Source organism: Rhipicephalus microplus, unplaced genomic scaffold, assembly GCF_043290135.1.
Source record: "Rhipicephalus microplus isolate Deutch F79 unplaced genomic scaffold, USDA_Rmic scaffold_13, whole genome shotgun sequence".
Classification (NCBI taxonomy): Eukaryota; Metazoa; Arthropoda; class Arachnida; order Ixodida; family Ixodidae; genus Rhipicephalus; species Rhipicephalus microplus.
Genome location: NW_027464586.1, coordinates 26477942 through 26498118, shown reverse-complemented (window position 1 = coordinate 26498118; position 20177 = coordinate 26477942).

Sequence of the window (20177 nt, the reverse complement as noted above, 5' to 3'; positions counted from 1 at the left end):
AGAGTCGAAAGTAGAGCAAGGTGCACGCAGTACAACGGAAGTGGCAAGAGCGCAAGAAACGAAGGAAAAACAGAGAGAAGAGCTACAAGTTGATTGTAATGCTGCTTCGCTTGTTTTTATGACCGCTGTGTGTGTGGTTGCGGCCACGTCGCTACAGACTGCTCCACCTTTGCGAAGAAGCTGACATGTTTGTATCGGCGACCTGACTGTAACGTTGCGCAGTCAATGAATGTGTGGAGCCAAGCTGTAGAAAAGTACATGTCTTTTCGGTAACATCTCCTTTATTCTGAAAACCGGAGAGTCAAAAGTACAGCCAGATGCACGCAGTGCAACGAAAGTCGCAAGAGTGAAAGAAACGAAGAAAAAACAGAGAGGAGAGCTACAAGTCGAATAAAATGCTGCTTCGCCTGTTTTTATGACCGCGGTGTGTGCGGTTGCGGCCAAATCGCTACAGATTGCTCCACCTTAGCCAAGAAGCTGACATGTTTGTATCGCCGACCTGACTGCAACGTTGCGCAGTCAATGGAAGTGTGGAGCTAGGTTGTAGAAAAGTACATGTCTTTTCGGTAACAACATCTCCTTTATTTTGAAAACAGGAGAGTTGAAAGTAGAGCCAGGTGCACGCAGTGCAACGAAAGTCGCAAGAGTGAAAGAAACGAAGGAAAAACAGAGAGGAGAGCTACAAGTTGATTGTAGTGCTGCTTCGCGTGTTTTTTTGACCGCGGGGTGCGCGGTGGTGGCCACGTCGATACAGATTGCTCCCCCCTTAGCGAGGAAGCTGGCCTGTGTTTATCGGCCGCCTAACTGCAACATTGCGCAGTCAGTGGAAGTGTAAAGCCAGGTTTTAGAAAAATACATGTCTTTTCAGTAACAACATCTGGTTTATTCTGACAACCAGAGTCGAAATTAGAGCCACGTACACGCAGTGTAACGGAAGTGGCAAGAGTGCAAGAAACGAAGGAAAAACAGGGAGGAGAGCAGCTAGTTGCTTGTAAAGCTTCTTCGCGTGTTTTTATGACCTCGGGGTGCGTGGTGGTAGCCACGTCGATACAGATTGCTCCTCCTTAGCGAGGAAGCTGGCCTGTGTTTATCGGCCGCTTAACTACAACATTGCGCAGTCAGTGGAAGTGTAGAGCCAGGTTGTAGAAAAGGACGTGTCTTTTCAGCAACAACATCTGTTTTATTCTGACAAACAGAGTCGAAAGTAGAGCAAGGTGCACGCAGTACCACGGAAGTGGCAAGAGTGCAAGAAACGAAGGAAAACAGAAAGAAGAGCTACAAGTCGTATAAAATGCTGCTTCGCGTGTTTTTATGACCGCGGGGTGCGTGGTGGGGGCCACGTCGATACACATTGCTCCCCCCTTAGCGAGGAAGCTGGCCTGTGTTTATCGGCCGCCTAACTGCAACGATGCGCTGTCAGTGGAAGTGTAGAGCCAGTTGTAGAAAAGGACATGTCTTTTCAGCAACAACATCTGCTTTATTCTGACAACCAGAGTCGAAAGTGGAGCAAGGTGCACGCAGTACCACGGAAGTGGCAAGAGTGCAAGAAACGAAGGAAAGGAGAGAGAAGAGCTACAAGTCGATTAAAATGCGGCTTCGCGTGTTTTTATGACCGCAGTGTGTGGTTGCGGCCACGTCGCTACAGATTGCTCCACCTTAGCGAAGAAGCTGACATGTTTGTATCAGCGACCTGACTGCAACGTTGCGCAGTCAATAGAAGTGTGGAGCCAGGTTGTAGAAAAGTACATGTCTTTTTGGTAACAACATCTCCTTTATTCTGAAAACCGGAAAGTTGAAAGTAGAGCCTGGTGCACACAGTGCAACGAAAGTCGCAAGAGTGAAAGAAACGAAGTTTAAACAGAGAGGAGAGCAGCAAGCTGATTGTGATGCTGCTTCGCGTGTTTTTTCACAGCAGGGTGCGCGGTGGCGGCCACGCGCTACAGATTGCTCCCTCATTTTAGAGGAAGCTGGCCGGTTTTTATTGGCCACCTTACTGCAACAGTGCGCACTCAGTGGAAGTGTAGAGCAAGGTTGTAGAAAAGGAGATGTCTTTTCAGTAACAACATCTGCTTTATTTTGACAACCAGAAAGTTGAAAGTAGAGCCAGGTGCACTCAGAGCAACGAAAGTAGCAAGAGTGAAAAATACAAAGGAAGAACAGAGAGGAGAGCTACAAGTTGATTGTAATGCTGCTTCGCGTGTTTTTATGACCGCGGGGTGCGCGGTGGTGGCCACGTCGCTACAGATTGCTCCACCTTAGCGAAGAAGCTGACATGTTTGTATCGGCGACCTGACAGAAACGTTGCGCAGTCACTGGAAGTGTGGAGGCAGTTTGTAGAAAAGTACATGTCTTTTCGGTAAAAACATCTTCTTTATTCTGACAACCACTGTCGAAAGTAGAGCAAGGTGCACGCAGTACAATGGAAGTGTCAAGAGTGCAAAAAACGAAAGAAAAACAGAGAGAAGAGCTACAAGTTGATTGTAATGCTGCTTCGCGTGTTTTTATGACCGCGGTGTGTGCGGTTGCGGCCACGTCACTACAGATTGCTCCACCTTAGCGACGAAGCTGACATGTTTGTATCGGTGACCTGACTGCAACGTTGCGCAGTCAATGGAAGTGTGGAGCCACGTTGTAGAAAAGTACATGTCTTTATGGTAAAAACATCTGCTTTATTCTGACAACCAGAGAGTCGCAAATAGAGCCAGGCGCACGCAGTGCAACGGAAGTGGCAAGAGTGAAAAAAACAAAACAAACACAGGGAGGAGAGCAGCAAGTTGATATTACTGCTGCTTCGCGTGTTTTTACGACCACGGCGTGCGCGGTGGCGGCCACGTCTTCACAGATTGCTCCCCCCTTAAAAAGAAAGCTGGCCTGTTTTTATCGACCACCTGACTGCCACATTGCGCAGTCAATGAAGATGTGGAGCCAGGTTGTAAAAAAGAACATGTCTTTTCGGTAACAACATCTGCTTTATTCTGAAACCTGGAGAGTCGAAAGTAGAGCCAGGTGCACGCAGTGCAACGAAAGTCGCAAGAGTGAAAGAAACGAAGTTTAAACAGAGAGGAGAGCAGCAAGCTGATTGTGATGCTGCTTCGCGTGTTTTTTTACCACAGGGTGCGCGGTGGCGGCCACGTCGCTACAAATTGCTCCCCCCTTTTAGAGGAAGCTGGCCTGTTTTTATCGGCCACCTGACTGCAACATTGCGCAGTCAATGAAGATGGGGAGCCAGGTTGTGAAAAAGAACATGTCTTTTCGGTAACAACATCTGCTTTATTCTGAAAACCGAAGAGTCGAAAGTAGAGCCAGGTGCATGCAGTGCAACGAAAGTCGCAAGAGTGAAAGAAACAATGTTTAAACAGAGAGGAGAGCAGCAAGTTGATTGTAATGCTGCTTCGCGTGTTTTTATGACCGCGGGGTGCGCGGTGGCAGCCACGTCGCCTATAGATTGCTCTTCCATCAGCGAGGGAGCTGGCCTACTTTAATCAGCCGCCTAACTGCAACATTGCCCAGTCAATGGAAGTGTAGAGCCAGGTTGTAGAAAAGAACATGTCTTTTCAGTAAGAACATCTGCTTTATTCTGATAACCAGAGTCGAAAGTAGAGCAAGGTGCACGCAGTACAACGGAAGTGGCAAGAGCGCAAGAAACGAAGGAAAAACAGAGAGAAGAGCTACAAGTCGATTAAAATGCTGCTTCGCGTCTTTTATGACCGCAGTGTGTGGTTGCGGTCACGTCGCTACAGATTGCTCCACCTTAGCGAAGAAGCTGACATGTTTGTATCAGCGACCTGACTGCAACGTTGCGCAGTCAATGGAAGTGTGGAGCCAGGTTGTAGAAAAGTACATGTCTTTTCGGTAACATCTTCTTTATTCTGAGAACCGGAGAGTCGAAAATTGAGCCAGGTGCACGCAGTGCATCGAAAGTTGCAAGAGTGAAAGAAACGAAGGAAAAACAGAGAGGAGAGCTACAAGTTAATTTTGATGCTGCTTCGCGTGTTTTTTAGACCATGGGGAGCGCGTAGGAGGCCACGTCGCTACAGATTGCTACCGCGTTAGAGAGAAAGCTGGTCTGTTTTCATCGGCCGCCTAACTGCAAAATTGCGCAGTCAATAGAAGTGTAGAGCCAGGTTGTAGGAAGAACATGTCTTTTCGGTAACAACACCTCCTTTATTCTGAAAACCGGGGAGTCGAAAGTAGAGCCAGGTGCAAGCAGTGCAACGAAAGTCGCAATATAAAAGAAACGAAGGAAAAACAGAGAGGAGAGCTACAAGTTGATTGTAATGCTGCTTCGCGTGTCATTATGACCGCGGGGTGCGTGGTGGTGGCCACGTCGATACAGATTGCTCCCCTCTTAGCGAGGAAGCTGGCCTGTGTTTATCGGCCGCCTAACTGCAACGATGCGCAGTCAGTGGAAGTGTAGAGCCAGGTTGTAGAAAAGGACATGTCTTTTCAGCAACAACATCTGCTTTATTCGGACAACCAGAGTCGAAAGTAGAGCAAGGTGCACGCAGTACTACGAAAGTGGCAAGAGTGCAAGAAACGAAGGAAAGGAGAGAGAAGAGCTACAAGTCGATTAAAATGCTGCTTCGCGTGTTTTATGACCGCAGTGTGTGGTTGCGGCCACGTCGCTACAGATTGCTCCACCTTAACGAAGAAGCTGACATGTTTGTATCAGCGACCTGACTGCAACGTTGCGCAGTCAATGGAAGTGTGGAGCCAGGTTGTAGAAAAGTACATGTCTTTTTGGTAACAACATCTCCTTTATTCTGAAAACCGGAAAGTTGAAAGTAGAGCCTGGTGCACACAGTGCAACGAAAGTCGCAAGAGTGAAAGAAACGAAGTTTAAACAGAGAGGAGAGCAGCAAGCTGATTGTGATGCTGCTTCGCGTGTTTTTTTACAGCAGGGTGCGCGGTGGCGGCCACGTCGCTACAAATTGCTCCCCCATTTTAGAGGAAGCTGACATGTTTGTATCGGCGACCTGACAGAAACGTTGCGCAGTCACTGGAAGTGTGGAGCCAGTTTGTAGAAAAGTACATGTCTTTTCGGTAACAACATCTCCTTTATTCTGACAACCACTGTCGAAAGTAGAGCCAGGTGCACGCAGTGCATCGAAAGTTGCAAGATTGAAAGAAACGAAAGAAAAACAGAGAGGTGAGCTACAAGTTGATTTTGATGCTACTTCGCGTGTTTTTTAGACCACGGGGTGCGCGTTGGAGGCCACTTCGCTACAGATTGCTCCCCCCTTATAGAGGAAGCTGGCCTGTTTTCATCCGCCGCGTAACTGCAACATTGCGCAGTCAATGGAAGTGTAGATCCAGGCTGTAGAAAAGAACATGTCTTTTCAGTAACAACATCTGCTTTATTCTGACAACCAGAGTCGAAAGTAGAGCAAGGTGCACGCAGTACAATGGAAGTGGTAAGAGTGCAAGAAACGAAGGAAAAACAGAGAGAAGAGCTACAAGTTGATTGTAATGCTGCTTCGTGTGTTTTTATGACCGCGGTGTGTGCGGTTGCGAACACGTCACTACAGATGTCTCCACCTTAGCGAAGAAGCTGACATGTTTGTATCGGCGACCTGACTGCAACGTTGCGCCGACAATGGAAGTGTGGAGCCAGGTTGTAGAAAAGTACATGTCTTTTCGGTAACAACATCTCCTTTATTCTGAAAACCGGAGAGTTAAAAGTAGAGCCGGGTGCACGCAGTGCATTGAAAGTCGCAAGAGTGAAAGAAACGAAGGAAAGACAGAGAGGAGAGCTACAAGTTGATTGTAATGTTCTTTGCGTGTTTTTGTGACCGCGGGGTGCGCGGTGGTGGCCACGTCGATACAGATTGCTCCACCCTTAGCGAGGAAGCTGGCCTGTGTTTATCGGCCGCCTAACTGCAACATTGCGCAGTCATGGAAGTGTAAAGCCAGGTTGTAGAAAAGGACATGCCTTTTCCGTAACAACATCTGCTTTAATCTGACAACCAGAGTCGAAAATAGAGCCAGGTACACGCAGGACAACGGAAGTGGCAAGAACGCAAGAAACGAAGGAAAACAGAGAGAAGAGCTACAAGTTGATTGTAATGCTGTTTAACTTGTTTTTATGACAGCGGTGTGTGTGGTTGCGGCCACGTCGCTACAGATTGCTCCACCTTAGCAAAAAAGCTGACATGTTTGTGTCGGCGACCTGACTGCAACGTTGCGCAGTCAATGGAAGTGTGGAGCCAGGTTGTAGAAAAGCACATATCTTTTCGGTAACAACATTTGCTTTATTCTGAAAACCGAAGAGTCGAAAGTAGAGCCAGGTGCATGCAGTGCAACGAAAGTCGCAAGAGTGAAAGAAACAAAGTTTAAACAGAGAGGAGAGCAGCAAGTTGATTGTAATGCTGCTTCGCGTTTTTTTATGACCGCGGGGTGCGCGGTGGCAGCCACGTCGCTACAGATTGCTCTTCCATCAGCGAGGGAGCTGGCCTGTTTTATTCAGCCGCCTAACTGCAACATTGCGCAGTCAATGGAAGTGTAGAGCCAGGTTGTAAAAAAGAACATGTCTTTTCAGTAAGAACATCTGCTTTATTCTGATAACCAGAGTCGAAAGTAGAGCAAGGTGCACGCAGTACAACGGAAGTGGCAAGAGCGCAAGAAACGAAGGAAAAACAGAGAGAAGAGCTACAAGTTGATTGTAATGCTGCTTCGCTTGTTTTTATGACTGCTGTGTGTGTGGTTGCGGCCACGTCGCTACAGATTGCTCCACCTTAGCGAAGAAGCTGACATGTTTGTATCGGCGACCTGACTGCAACGTTGCGCAGTCAATGGAAGTGTGGAGCCAAGCTGTAGAAAAGTACATGTCTTTACGGTAACATCTCCTTTATTCTGAAAACCGGAGAGTCGAACGAAGAGCCAGGTGCACGCAGTGCATCGAAAGTTGCAAGAGTGAAAGAAACGAAGGAAAAACAGAGAGGAGAGCTACAAGTTGATTTTCATGCTGCTTCGCGTATTTTTTAGACCATGGGGAGCGCGTAGGAGGCCACATCGCTACAGATTGCTCCCGCCTTAGAGAGGAAGCTGGTCTGTTTTCATCGGCCGCCTAACTGCAACATTGCGCAGTCAATGGAAGTGTAGAGCCAGGTTGTAGGAAGAACATGTCTTTTCGGTAACAACACCTCCTTTATTCTGAAAACCGGGGAGTCGAAAGTAGAGCCAGGTGCACGCAGTGCAACGAAAGTCGCAAGAGTGAAAGAAACGAAGGAAAAACTGAGAGGAGAGCAGCAAGTTGATTGTAATGCTGCTTCGCCTGTTTTTTTTACCGCAGGGTGCGCGGTGGCGGCCACGTCGCTACAGATCACTCCCTCCTTTTAGAGGAAGCTGGCCTGTTTTTATCGGCCACCTTACTGCAACAGTGCGCACTCCGTGGAAGAATAGAGCAAGGTTGTAGAAAGGGAGATGTCTTTTCACTAACAACATCTGCTTTATTTTGACAACCAGAAAGTCGAAAATAGAGCCAGGTGCACTCAGTGCAACGAAAGTAGCCACAGTGAAAAAACAAAGAAAAAATAGAGAGGAGAGCTACAAGTTGATTTTGATGCTGCTTCGCGTGTTTTTTAGACCACAGGGCGCGCGTTGGACTCCACGTCGCTGCAGATTGCTCCCCCCTTAGAGAGGAAGCTGGCGTGTTTTTATCGGCCACCTAACTGCAACAGTGCGCACTCAGTGGAAGTGTAGAGCCAGGTTGTAGAAAAGGGGATGTCTTTTCAGTAACAACATCTGCTTTATTTTCACAACCAGAGAGTCGAAAGTAGAGCCAGTTGCACGCAAGGCAACGAAAGTGGCAAGAGTGCAATAAACGAAGGAAAAACAGCGAGAAGAGCTACAAGTTGATTGTAATGCTTCTTCGCGTGTTTTTATGACCTCGGTGTGGCGGTTGCGGCCACGTCGCTACAGAATGCTCCGCCTTAGAGAAGAAGCTGACATGTTTGTGTCGGCGACCTGACTGCATCGTTGCGCAGTCAATTGAAGTGTGGAGCCAGGTTGTTGAAAAGTACATGTCTTTTCGGTAACAACATCTCCTTTATTCTGAAAACCAGAGTCGAAGATAGAGCCAGGTACACGCAGTGTAACGGAAGTGGCAAGAGTGCAAGAAACGAAGGAAAACAGGGAGGAGAGCAGCTAGTTGCTTGTAAAGCTGCTTCGCGTGTTTTTATTACCGCGGGGTGCGCGGTGGCGGCCACCTCGCTACAGATTGCTCTTCCATTAGCGAGGAAGCTGGCCTGCTTTATTCGGCCACCTAACTGCAACAATGCGCAGTCAATGGAAGTGTGGAGCCAGTTTGTAGAAAAGTACATGTCTTTTCGGTAACAACATCTCTTTTATTCTGAAAACCGGAGAGTAGGAAGTAGAGCCAGGTGCACGCAGTGCAACGAAAGTCGCAAGAGTGAAAGAAACGAAGGAAAAACAGAAAGGAGAGCTACAAGTAGATTGTAATGTTGCTTCGCGTGTTTTTATGACCGCGGGGTGCGCGGTGGTGGCCACATCGATACAGATTGCTCCACGCTTAGCGAGGAAGCTGGCCTGTGTTTATCGGCCGCCTAACTGAAACATTGCGCAGTCAGTGGAAGTGTAAAGCCAGGTTGTAGAAAAGGACATGTCTTTTCAGTAACAACATCTGCTTTATTCTGACAACCAGAGTCGAAAATAGAGCCAGGTATACGCACTGTAACGGAAGTGGCAAGAGTGAAAGAAACAATGTTTAAACAGAGAGGAGAGCAGCAAGTTGATTGTAATGCTGCTTCGCGTGTTTTTATGACCGCGGGGTGCGCGGTGGCAGCCACGTCGCTACAGATTCCTCTTCCATCAGCGAGGGAGCTGGCCTACTTTAATCAGCTACCTAACTGCAACATTGCGCAGTCAATGGAAGTGTAGAGCCAGGTTGTAGAAAAGAACATGTCTTTTCAGTAAGAACATCTGCTTTATTCTGATAACCAGAGTCGAAAGTAGAGCAAGGTGCACGCTGTACAACGGAAGTGGCAAGAGCGCAAGAAACGAAGGAAAAACAGAGAGAAGAGCTACAAGTCGATTAAAATGCTGCTTCGCGTGTTTTATGACCGCAGTGTGTGGTTGCGGCCACGTCGCTACAGATTGCTCCACCTTAGCGAAGAAGCTGACATGTTTGTATCAGCGACCTGACTGCAACGTTGCGCAGTCAATGGAAGTGTGGAGCCAGGTTGTAGAAAAGTACATGTCTTTTCGGTAACATCTTCTTAATTCTGAGAACCGGAGAGTCGAAAATAGAGCCAGGTGCACGCAGTGCATCGAAAGTTGCAAGAGTGAAAGAAACGAAGGAAAAACAAAGAGGAGAGCTACAAGTTAATTTTGATGCTGCTTCGCGTGTTTTTTAGACCATGGAGAGCGCGTAGGAGGCCACGTCGCTACAGATTGCTGCCGCCTTAGAGAGGAAGCTGGTCTGTTTTCATCGGCCGCCTAACTGCAAATTTGCGCAGTCAATGGAAGTGTAGAGCCAGGTTGTAGGAATAACATGTATTTTCGGTAACAACACCTCCTTTATTCTGAAAACCGGGGAGTCGAAAGTAGAGCCAGGTGCACGCAGTGCAACGAAAGTCGCAATATTAAAGAAACGAAGGAAAAACAGAGAGGAGAGCTACAAGTTGATTGTAATGCTGCTTCGCGTGTTTTTATGACCGCGGGGTGCGTGGTGGTGGCCACGTCGATACAGATTGCTCCCCCCTTAGCGAGGGAGCTGGCCTGTGTTTATCGGCCGCCTAACTGCATCGATGCGCAGTCAGTGGAAGTGTAGAGCCAGGTTGTAGAAAAGGACATGTCTTTTCAGCAACAACATCTGCTTTATTCTGACAACCAGAGTCGAAAGTAGAGCAAGGTGCACGCAGTACCACGGAAGTGGCAAAAGTTCAAGAAACGAAGGAAAGGAGAGAGAAGAGCTACAAGTCGAATAAAATGCTGCTTCGCGTGTTTTATGACCGCAGTGTGTGGTTGCGGCCACGTCGTTACAGATTGCTCCACCTTAGCGAAGAAGCTGACATGTTTGTATCAGCGACCTGACTGCAACGTTGCGCAGTCAATGGAAGTGTGGAGCCAGGTTGTAGAAAAGTACATGTCTTTTTGGTAACAACATCTCCTTTATTCTGAAAACCGGAAAGTTGAAAGTAGAGCCTGGTGCACACAGTGCAACGAAAGTCGCAAGAGTGAAAGAAACGAAGTTTAAACAGAGAGGATAGCAGCAAGCTGATTGTGATGCTGCTTCGCGTGTTTTATTACAGCAGGGTGCGCGGTGGCGGCCACGTCGCTACAGATTGCTCCCCCATTTTAGAGGATACTGGCCTGTTTTTATTGGCCACCTTACTGCAACAGTGCGCACTCAGTGGAAGTGTAGAGCAAGGTTGTAGAAAAGGAGATGTCTTTTCAGTAACAACATCTGCTTTATTTTGACAACCAGAAAGTTGAAAGTAGAGCCAGGTGCACTCAGTGCAACGAAAGTAGCAAGAGTGAAAAATACAAAGGAAAAACAGAGAGGGGAGCTACAAGTTGATTGTAATGCTGCTTCGCGTGTTTTTATGACCGCTGGGTGCGCGGTGGTGGCCACGTCGCTACAGATTGCTTCACCTTAGCGAAGAAGCTGACATGTTTGTATTGGCGACCTGACAGAAACGTTGCGCAGTCACTGGAATTGTGGAGCCAGTTTGTAGAAAAGTACATGTCTTTTCGGTAACAACATCTCCTTTATTCTGACAACCACTGTCGAAAGTAGAGCAAGGTGCACGCAGTACAATGGAAGTGGCAAGAGTGCAAGAAACGAAGGAAAAACAGAGAGAAGAGCTACAAGTTGATTGTAATGCTGCTTCGCGTGTTTTTTAGACCACGGGGTGCGCGTTGGAGGCCACTTCGCTACAGATTACTCCCCCCTTATAGAAAAAGCTGGCCTGTGTTTATTGGCCACCTAACTGCAACATTGCGCAGTCAGTTGAAGTGTAAAGTCAGGTTGTAGAAAAGGACATGTCTTTTCAGTAACAACATCTGCTTTATTCTGACAACCAGAGTCGAAAATAGAGCAAAGCGCACGCAGTACAACGGAAGTGGCAAGAACGCAAGAAACGAAGGAAAACAGAGAGAAGAGCTACAAGTTGATTGTAGTGCTGTTTCACTTGTTTTTATGACAGCGGTGGGTGTGGTTGCGGCCACGTCGCTACAGATTGCTCCACCTTAGCAAAAAAGCTGACATGTTTGTGTCGGCGACCTGACTGCAACGTTGCGCAGTCAATGGATGTGCGGAGCCAGGTTGTAGAAAAGTACATATCTTTTCGGTAACAACATCTCCTTTATTCTGAAAACCGGAGAGTCGAAAGTAGAGCCAGGTGCACGAGTGCAACGAAAGTCGCAAGAGTGAAAGAAACGAAGGAAAAACTGAGAGGAGAGCAGCAAGTTGATTGTAATGCTGCTTCACGTGTTTTTACGACCACGGCGTGCGCGGTGGCTGCCACGTCTTTACAGATTGCTCCCCCCTTAAAGAGGAAGCTGGCCTGTTTTTATCGGCCACCTGACTGCAACATTGCGCAGTCAATGAAGATGTGGAGCCCGGTTGTAAAAAAGAACATGTCTTTTCGGTAACAACATCTGCTTTATTCTGAAACCTGGAGAGTCGAAAGTAGAGCCAGGTGCACGCAGTGCAACGAAAGTCGCAAGAGTGAAAGAAACGAAGTTTAAACAGAGAGGAGAGCAGCAAGCTGATTGTGATGCTGCTTCGCGTGTTTTTTCACCGCAGGGTGCGCGGTGGCGGCCACGTCGCTACAGATTGCTCCCCCCTTTTAGAGGAAGCTGGCCTGTTTTTATCGGCCACCTTACTGCAACAGTGCGCACTCAGTGGTAGTGTAGAGCAAGGTTGTAGAAAAGAAGATGCCTTTTCAGTAACAACATCTGCTTTATTTTGACAACCTGAAAGTCGAGAATAGAGCCAGGTGCACTCAGTGCAACGAAAGTAGCAAGAGTGAAAAAAACAAAGGAAAAATAGAGAGGAGAGCTACAAGTTGATTTTGATGCTGCTTCGCGTGTTTTTTGGACCACGGGGCGCGCGTTGGAGGCCACGTCGCTACAGATTGCTCCCCCCCTCAGAGAGGAAGCTGGCCTGTTTTTATCGGCCACCTAACTGCAACAGTGCGCACTCAGTGGAAGTGTAGAGCCAGGTTGTAGAAAAGGAGACGTCTTTTCAGTAACAACACCTGCTTTATTTTGACAACCAGAGAGTCGAAAGTAGAGCCAGGTGCACGCAGTGCAACGAAAGTGGCAAGAGTGCAAGAAACGAAGGAAAAACAGAGAGAAGAGCTACAAGTCGAATAAAATGCTGCTTCGCCTTTCTTTATGACCGCGGTGTGTGCGGTTGCGGCCACGTCGCTACAGATTTCTCCACCCTAGCGAAGAAGCTGGCATGTTTGTATCGGCGACCCGACTGCAACGTTGCGCAGTCAATAGAAGTGTGGAGCCATGTTGTAGAAAAGTACATGTCTTTTCGGTAACAACTTCTCCTTTAATCTGAAAACCGGAGAGTCGAAAGTAGAGCCAGGTGCACGCAGTGCAACGAAAGTCGCAAGAGTGAAAGAAACAAAGTTTAAACAGAGAGGAGAGCAGCAAGTTGATTGTAATGCTGCTTCGCGTGTTTTTATGACCGCGGGGTGCGCGGTGGCAGCCACGTCGCTACAGATTGCTCTTCCATCAGCGAGGGAGCTGGCCTGTTTTAATCAGCCGCCTAACTGCAACATTGCGCTGTCAATGGAAGTGTAGAGCCAGGTTGTAGAAAAGAACATGTCTTTTCAGTAAGAACATCTGCTTTATTGTGATAACCAGAGTCGAAAGTAGAGCAAGGTGCACGCAGTACAACGAAAGTGTCAAGAGCGCAAGAAACGAAGGAAAAACAGAGAGAAGAGCTACAAGTTGTTTGTAATGCTGCTTCGCTTGTTTTTATGACTGCTGTGTGTGTGGTTGCGGCCACGTCACTACAGATTGCTCCACCTTAGCGAAGAAGCTGACATGTTTGTATCGGCGACCTGACTGCAACGTTGCGCAGTCAATAGAAGTGTGGAGCTAAGCTGTAGAAAAGTACATGTCTTTAAGGTAACATCTCCTTTATTCTGAAAACAGGAGAGTCGAACGAAGAGGCAGGTGCACGCAGTGCATCGAAAGTTGCAAGAGTGAAAGAAACGAAGGAAAAACAGAGAGGAGAGCTACAAGTTGTTTTTGATGCTGCTTCGCGTGTTTTTAGAGCATGGGGAGCGCGTAGGAGGCCACGTCGCTACAGATTGTTCCCGCCTTAGAGAGGAAGCTGGTCTGTTTTCATCGGCCGCCTAACTGCAACATTGCGCAGTCAATGGAAGTGTAGAGCCACGTTGTAGGAAGAACATGTCTTTTCGGTAACAACACCTCCTTTATTCTGAAAACCGGGGAGTCGAAAGTAGAGCCAGGTGCACGCATTGCAACGAAAGTCGCAAGAGTGAAAGAAACGAAGGAAAAACAGAGAGGAAAGCTACAAGTTGATTTTAATGCTGCTTCGCGTGTTTTTATGACCGCGGGGTGCGCGGTGGTGGCCACGTCGCTACAGATTGCTCCCCCCTTAGCAAGGAAGCTGGCCTGTGTTTATCGGCCACCTAACCGCAACATTGCGCAGTAATTGGAAGTGTAGAGCTAGGTTGTAGAAAATGACATGTCCTTTCAGTAACAACATCTGCTTTATTCTGAATACAAGAGAGTCGAAAATAGAGCCAGGCGCACGCAGTGCAACGGAAGTGGCAAGAGTGAAAAAAACAAAACAAACACAGGGAGGGGAGCAGCAAGTTGATTGTAATGCTGCTTCGCGTGTTTTTACGACCACGGCGTGCGCGGTGGTGGCCACGTCTTTACAGATTGCTCCCCCCTTACAAAGGAAGCTGGCCTGTTTTTATCGACCACCTGACTGCCACATTGCGCAGTCAATGAAGATGTTGAGCCAGGTTGTAAAAAAGAACATGTCATTTCGGTAACAACATCTGCTTTATTCTGAAACCTGGAAAGTCGAAACTAGAGCCAGGTGCACGCAGTTCAACGAAAGTCGCAAGAGTGAAAGAAACGAAGTTTAAACAGAGAGGAGAGCAGCAAGCTGATTGTGATGCTGCTTCGCGTGTTTTTTTTACCGCAGGGTGCGCGGTGGCGGCCACGTCGCTACAGATTGCTCCCCCCTTTTAGAGGAAGCTGGCCTGTTTTTATCGGCCACCTTACTGCAACAGTGCGCACTAGTGGAAGTGTAGAGCAAGGTTGTAGAAGAGAAGATGCCTTTTCAGTAACAACATCTGCTTTATTTTGACAACCTGAAAGTCGAGAATAGAGCCAGGTGCACTCAGTGCAACGAAAGTAGCAAGAGTGAAAAAAACAAAGGAAAAATAGAGAGGAGAGCTACAAGTTGATTTTGATGCTTCTTCGCGTGTTTTTTGGACCACGGGGCGCGCGTTGGAGGCCACGTCGCTACAGATTGCTCCCCCCATCAGAGAGGAAGCTGGCCTGTTTTTATCGGCCACCTAACTGCAACAGTGCGCACTCAGTGGAAGTGTAGAGCCAGGTTGTAGAAAAGGAGACGTCTTTTCAGTAACAACACCTGCTTTATTTTGACAACCAGAGAGTCGAAAGTAGAGCCAGGTGCACGCAGTGCAACGAAAGTGGCAAGAGTGCAAGAAACGAAGGAAAAACAGAGAGAAGAGCTACAAGTCGAATAAAATGCTGCTTCGCCTTTCTTTATGACCGCGGTGTGTGCGGTTGCGGCCACGTCGCTACAGATTTCTCCACCTTAGCGAAGAAGCTGGCATGTTTGTATCGGCGACCCGACTGCAACGTTGCGCAGTCAATAGAAGTGTGGAGCCAGGTTGTAGAAAAGTACATGTCTTTTCGGTAACAACTTCTCCTTTAATCTGAAAACCGGAGAGTTGAAAGTAGAGCCAGGTGCACGCAGTGCAACGAAAGTCGGGAGAGTGAAAGAAACGAAGGAAAAAGAGAGAGGAGAGCTACAAGTTGATTGTAATGCTGCTTCGCGTGTTTTTATGACCGCGGGGTGCGCGGTGGTGGCCACGTCGATACAGATTGCTCCCCCCTTAGCGAGGAAGCTGGCCTGTGTTTATCGGCCGCCTAACTGCAACATTGCGCAGTCAGTAGAAGCGTAAAGCCAGGTTGTAGAAAAGGACATGTCTTTTCAGTAACAACATCTGCTTTATTCTGACAACCAGAGAGACAAAAAATAGAGCCAGGTTCAAGCAGTGCAACGGATGTGGCAAGAGTGAAAGAAACGAAGAATAAACTGAGAAGAGAGCAGCTAGTCGATTATATTGCTGCTTCGCCTGTTTTTTTTACCGCAGGGTGCGAGGTTGCGGCCACGTCGCTACAGATCACTCCCTCCTTTTAGAGGAAGCTGGCCTGTTTTTATCGGCCACCTTACTGCAACAGTGCGCACTCAGTGGAAGAATAGAGCAAGGTTGTAGAAAAGGAGATGTCTTTTCAGTAACAACATCTGCTTTATTTTGACAACCAGAAAGTCGAAAATAGAGCCAGGTGCACTCAGTGCAACGAAAGTAGCAACAGTGAAAAAAACAAAGAAACAATAGAGAGGAGAGCTACAAGTTGATTTTGATGCTGCTTTGCGTGTTTTTTAGACCACGGGGCGCGCGTTGGAGGCCACGTCGCTGCAGATTGCTCCCCCCTTAGAGAGGAAGCTGGCGTGTTTTTATCGGCCACCTAACTGCAACAGTGCGCACTCAGTGGAAGTGTAGAGCCAGGTGGTAGAAAAGGGGATGTCTTTTCAGTAACAACACCTGCTTCATTTTGACAACCAGAGAGTCGAAAGTAGAGCCAGGTGCACGCAGTGCAACGAAAGTGGCAAGAGTGCAAGAAACGAAGGAAAAACAGAGAGAAGAGCTACAAGTTGATTGTAACGCTTCTTCGCGTGTATTTATGACCTCGGTGTGGCGGTTGCGGCCACGTCGCTACAGATTGCTCCACCTTAGAGAAGAAGCTGACATGTTTGTGTCGGCGACCTGACTGCAACGTTGCGCAGTCAATTGAAGTGTGGAGCCAGGTTGTAGAAAAGTACATGTCTTTTCGGTAACAACATCTCCTTTATTCTGAAAACCGGAGAGTCGAAAGTAGAGCCAGGTGCACGCAGTTCAACGAAAGTCGAAAGAGTGAAAGAAACGAAGGCAAAACTGAGAGGAGAGCTACAAGTTGATTGTAATGCTGCTTCGCGTGTTTTTATGACCGCGGGGTGCGCGGTGTTGGCCACGTCGCTACAGATTGCTCCCCCCTTAGCAAGGAAGCTGGCCTGTGTTTATCGGCCGCCGAACCGCAACATTGCGCAGTAATTGGAAGTGTAGAGCCAGGTTGTAGAAAATGACACGTATTTTCAGTAACAACATCTGCTTTATTCTGGCAACCAGAGAGTCGAAAATAGAGCCAGGCGCACGCAGTGTAACGGAAGTGGCAAGAGTGAAAGAAACAAAACAAACACAGGGAGGAGAGCAGCAAGTTGATTGTAATGCTGCTTCGCGTGTTTTTACGAACACGGCGTGCGTGGTGGCGGCCACGTCTTTACAGATTGCTCCCCCTTTAAAGAGGAAGCTGGCCTGTTTTTATCGGCCACCTGACTGCAACATTGCGCAGTCAATGAAGATGTGAAGCCAGGTTGTAAAAAAGAACATGTCTTTTCGGTAACAACATCTGCTTTATTCTGAAATCTGGAGAGTCGAAAGTAGAGCCAGGTGCACGCAGTGCAACGAAAGTCGCAAGAGTGAAAGAAACGAAGTTTACACAGAGAGGAGAGCAGCAAGCTGATTGTGATGCTGCTTCACGTGTTTTTTAGACCACGGGCTGCGCATTGGAAGCCGCGTCGCTACAGATTGCACCCCCCTTAGAGAGGAAGCGTGCCTGTTCTTATCGGCCGCCTAACTGCAACATTGCGCAGCCAATGGAAGTGTAGAGCCAGGTTGTAGAAAAAGACATGTCTTTTTAGTAACAACATCTGCTTTATTCTGACAACCAGAGTCGAAAGTAGAGCAAGGTGCACGCAGTACAACGAAAGTGGCAAGAGCGCAAGAAACGAACGAAAAACAGAGAGAAGAGCTACAAGTTGATTGTAATGCTGCTTCGCTTGTTTTTATGACAGCGGTGTGTGTGGTTGCGGCCACGTCGCTACAGATTGCTCCACCTTAGCAAAAAAGCTGACATGTTTGTGTCGGCGACCTGACTACAACGTTGCGCAGTCAATGGAAGTGTGGATCCAGGTTGTAGAAAAGTACATATCGTTTCGGTAACAACGGCTGCTTTATTCTGAAAACCGGAGAGTAGAAAGTAGAGCCAGGTGCACGCAGTGCTACGAAAGTCGCAAGAGTTAAAGAAACAAAGGAAAAACAGAGAGGAGAGCTTCAAGTTGATTTTGATGCTGCTTTGCGTGTTTTTTAGACCAAGGGGTGCGCGTTGGAGGCCACGTCGCTAAAGATTGCTCCCCCCTTAGAGAGGAAGCTTGCCTGTTTTCATCGGCCGCATAACTGCAACATTGCGCAGTCAATGGAAGTGTAGAGCCAGGTTGTAGAAAGGACATTTGTTTTCAGTAACAACATCTGCTTTATTCTGACAACCAGAGTCGAAATTAGAGCAAGGTGCACGCAGTACAACAGAAGTGGCAAGAGTGCAAGAAACGAAGGAAAAACAGAAAGAAGAGCTTTAAGTTGATTGTAGTGCTGCTTCGCGTCTTTTTATGACCGCGATGTGTGCGGTTGTGGCCACGTCGCTACAGATTGCTCTACATTTGCGAAGAAGCTGACATGTTTGTATCGGCGACCTGACTGCAACGTTGCGCAGTCAATGGAAGTGTGGAGCCAAGCTGTAGAAAAGTACATGTCTTTTCGGTAACATCTCCTTTATTCTGAAAACCGGAGAGTCGAAAATAGAGCCCGGTGCACGCAGTGCATCGAAAGTTGCAAGAGTGAAAGAAACGAAGAAAAAACAGAAAGGAGAGCTACAAGTTGATTTTGATCTGCTTCGCGTGTTTTTTAGACCACGTGGTGCGCGTATGAGGCCACGTCGCTACAGATTGCTCCCCCTTTTGAGAGGAAGCTGGTCTGTTTTAATCGGCCGCCTAACTGCAACATTGCGCCGTCAATGGAAGTGTAGAGCCAGGTTGTAGAAAAGACATGTCTTTTTAGTAACAACATCTGCTTTATTCTGACAACCAAAGTCGAAAGTAGAGCAAGGTGCACGCAGTACAACGAAAGTGGCAAGAGTGCAAGAAACGAAGGAAAAAAGAGAGGAGAGCTACAAATTGATTGTAATGTTTCTTCGCGTGTTTTTTAGACCACGGGGCGCGCGTTGGAGGCCACGTCGCTACAGATTGCTGTCCCATTAGAGAGGAAGCTGACATGTTTGTATCGGCGACCTGACTGCAACGTTGCGCAGTCAATAGAAGTGTGGAGCTAAGCTGTAGAAAAGTAGATGTCTTTAAGGTAACATCTCCTTTATTCTGAAAACAGGAGAGTCGAACGAAGAGGCAGGTGCACGCAGTGCATCGAAAGTTGCAAGAGTGAAAGAAACGAAGGAAAAACAGAGAGGAGAGCTACAAGTTGATTTTGATGCTGCTTCGCGTGTTTTTAGAGCATGGGGAGCGCGTAGGAGGCCACGTCGCTACAGATTGTTCCCGCCTTAGAGAGGAAGCTGGTCTGTTTTCATCGGCCGCCTAACTGCAACATTGCGCAGTCAATGGAAGTGTAGAGCCACGTTGTAGGAAGAACATGTCTTTTCGGTAACAACACCTCCTTTATTCTGAAAACCGGGGAGTCGAAAGTAGAGCCAGGTGCACGCATTGCAACGAAAGTCGCAAGAGTGAAAGAAACGAAGGAAAAACAGAGAGGAAAGCTACAAGTTGATTTTAATGCTGCTTCGCGTGTTTTTATGACCGCGGGGTGCGCGGTGGTGGCCACGTCGCTACAGATTGCTCCCCCCTTAGCAAGGAAGCTGGCCTGTGTTTATCGGCCACCTAACCGCAACATTGCGCAGTAATTGGAAGTGTAGAGCTAGGTTGTAGAAAATGACATGTCCTTTCAGTAACAACATCTGCTTTATTCTGAATACAAGAGAGTCGAAAATAGAGCCAGGCGCACGCAGTGCAACGGAAGTGGCAAGAGTGAAAAAAACAAAACAAACACAGGGAGGGGAGCAGCAAGTTGATTGTAATGCTGCTTCGCGTGTTTTTACGACCACGGCGTGCGCGGTGGTGGCCACGTCTTTACAGATTGCTCCCCCCTTACAAAGGAAGCTGGCCTGTTTTTATCGACCACCTGACTGCCACATTGCGCAGTCAATGAAGATGTTGAGCCAGGTTGTAAAAAAGAATATGTCTTTTCGGTAACAACATCTGCTTTATTCTGAAACCTGGAAAGTCGAAACTAGAGCCAGGTGCACGCAGTTCAACGAAAGTCGCAAGAGTGAAAGAAACGAAGTTTAAACAGAGAGGAGAGCAGCAAGCTGATTGTGATGCTGCTTCGCGTGTTTTTTTTTACCGCAGGGTGCGCGGTGGCGGCCACGTCGCTACAGATTGCTCCCCCCTTTTAGAGGAAGATGGCCTGTTTTTATCGGCCACCTTACTGCAACAGTGCGCACTAGTGGAAGTGTAGAGCAAGGTTGTAGAAAAGAAGATGCCTTTTCAGTAACAACATCTGCTTTATTTTGACAACCTGAAAGTCGAGAATAGAGCCAGGTGCACTCAGTGCAACGAAAGTAGCAAGAGTGAAAAAAACAAAGGAAAAATAGAGAGGAGAGCTACAAGTTGATTTTGATGCTTCTTCGCGTGTTTTTTGGACCACGGGGCGCGCGTTGGAGGCCACGTCGCTACAGATTGCTCCCCCCATCAGAGAGGAAGCTGGCCTGTTTTTATCGGCCACCTAACTGCAACAGTGCGCACTCAGTGGAAGTGTAGAGCCAGGTTAGAGAAAAGGAGGCGTCTTTTCAGTAACAACACCTGCTTTAATTTGACAACCAGAGAGTCGAAAGTAGAGCCAGGTGCACGCAGTGCAACGAAAGTGGCAAGAGTGCAAGAAACGAAGGAAAAACAGAGAGAAGAGCTACAAGTCGAATAAAATGCTGCTTCGCCTTTCTTTATGACCGCGGTGTTTGCG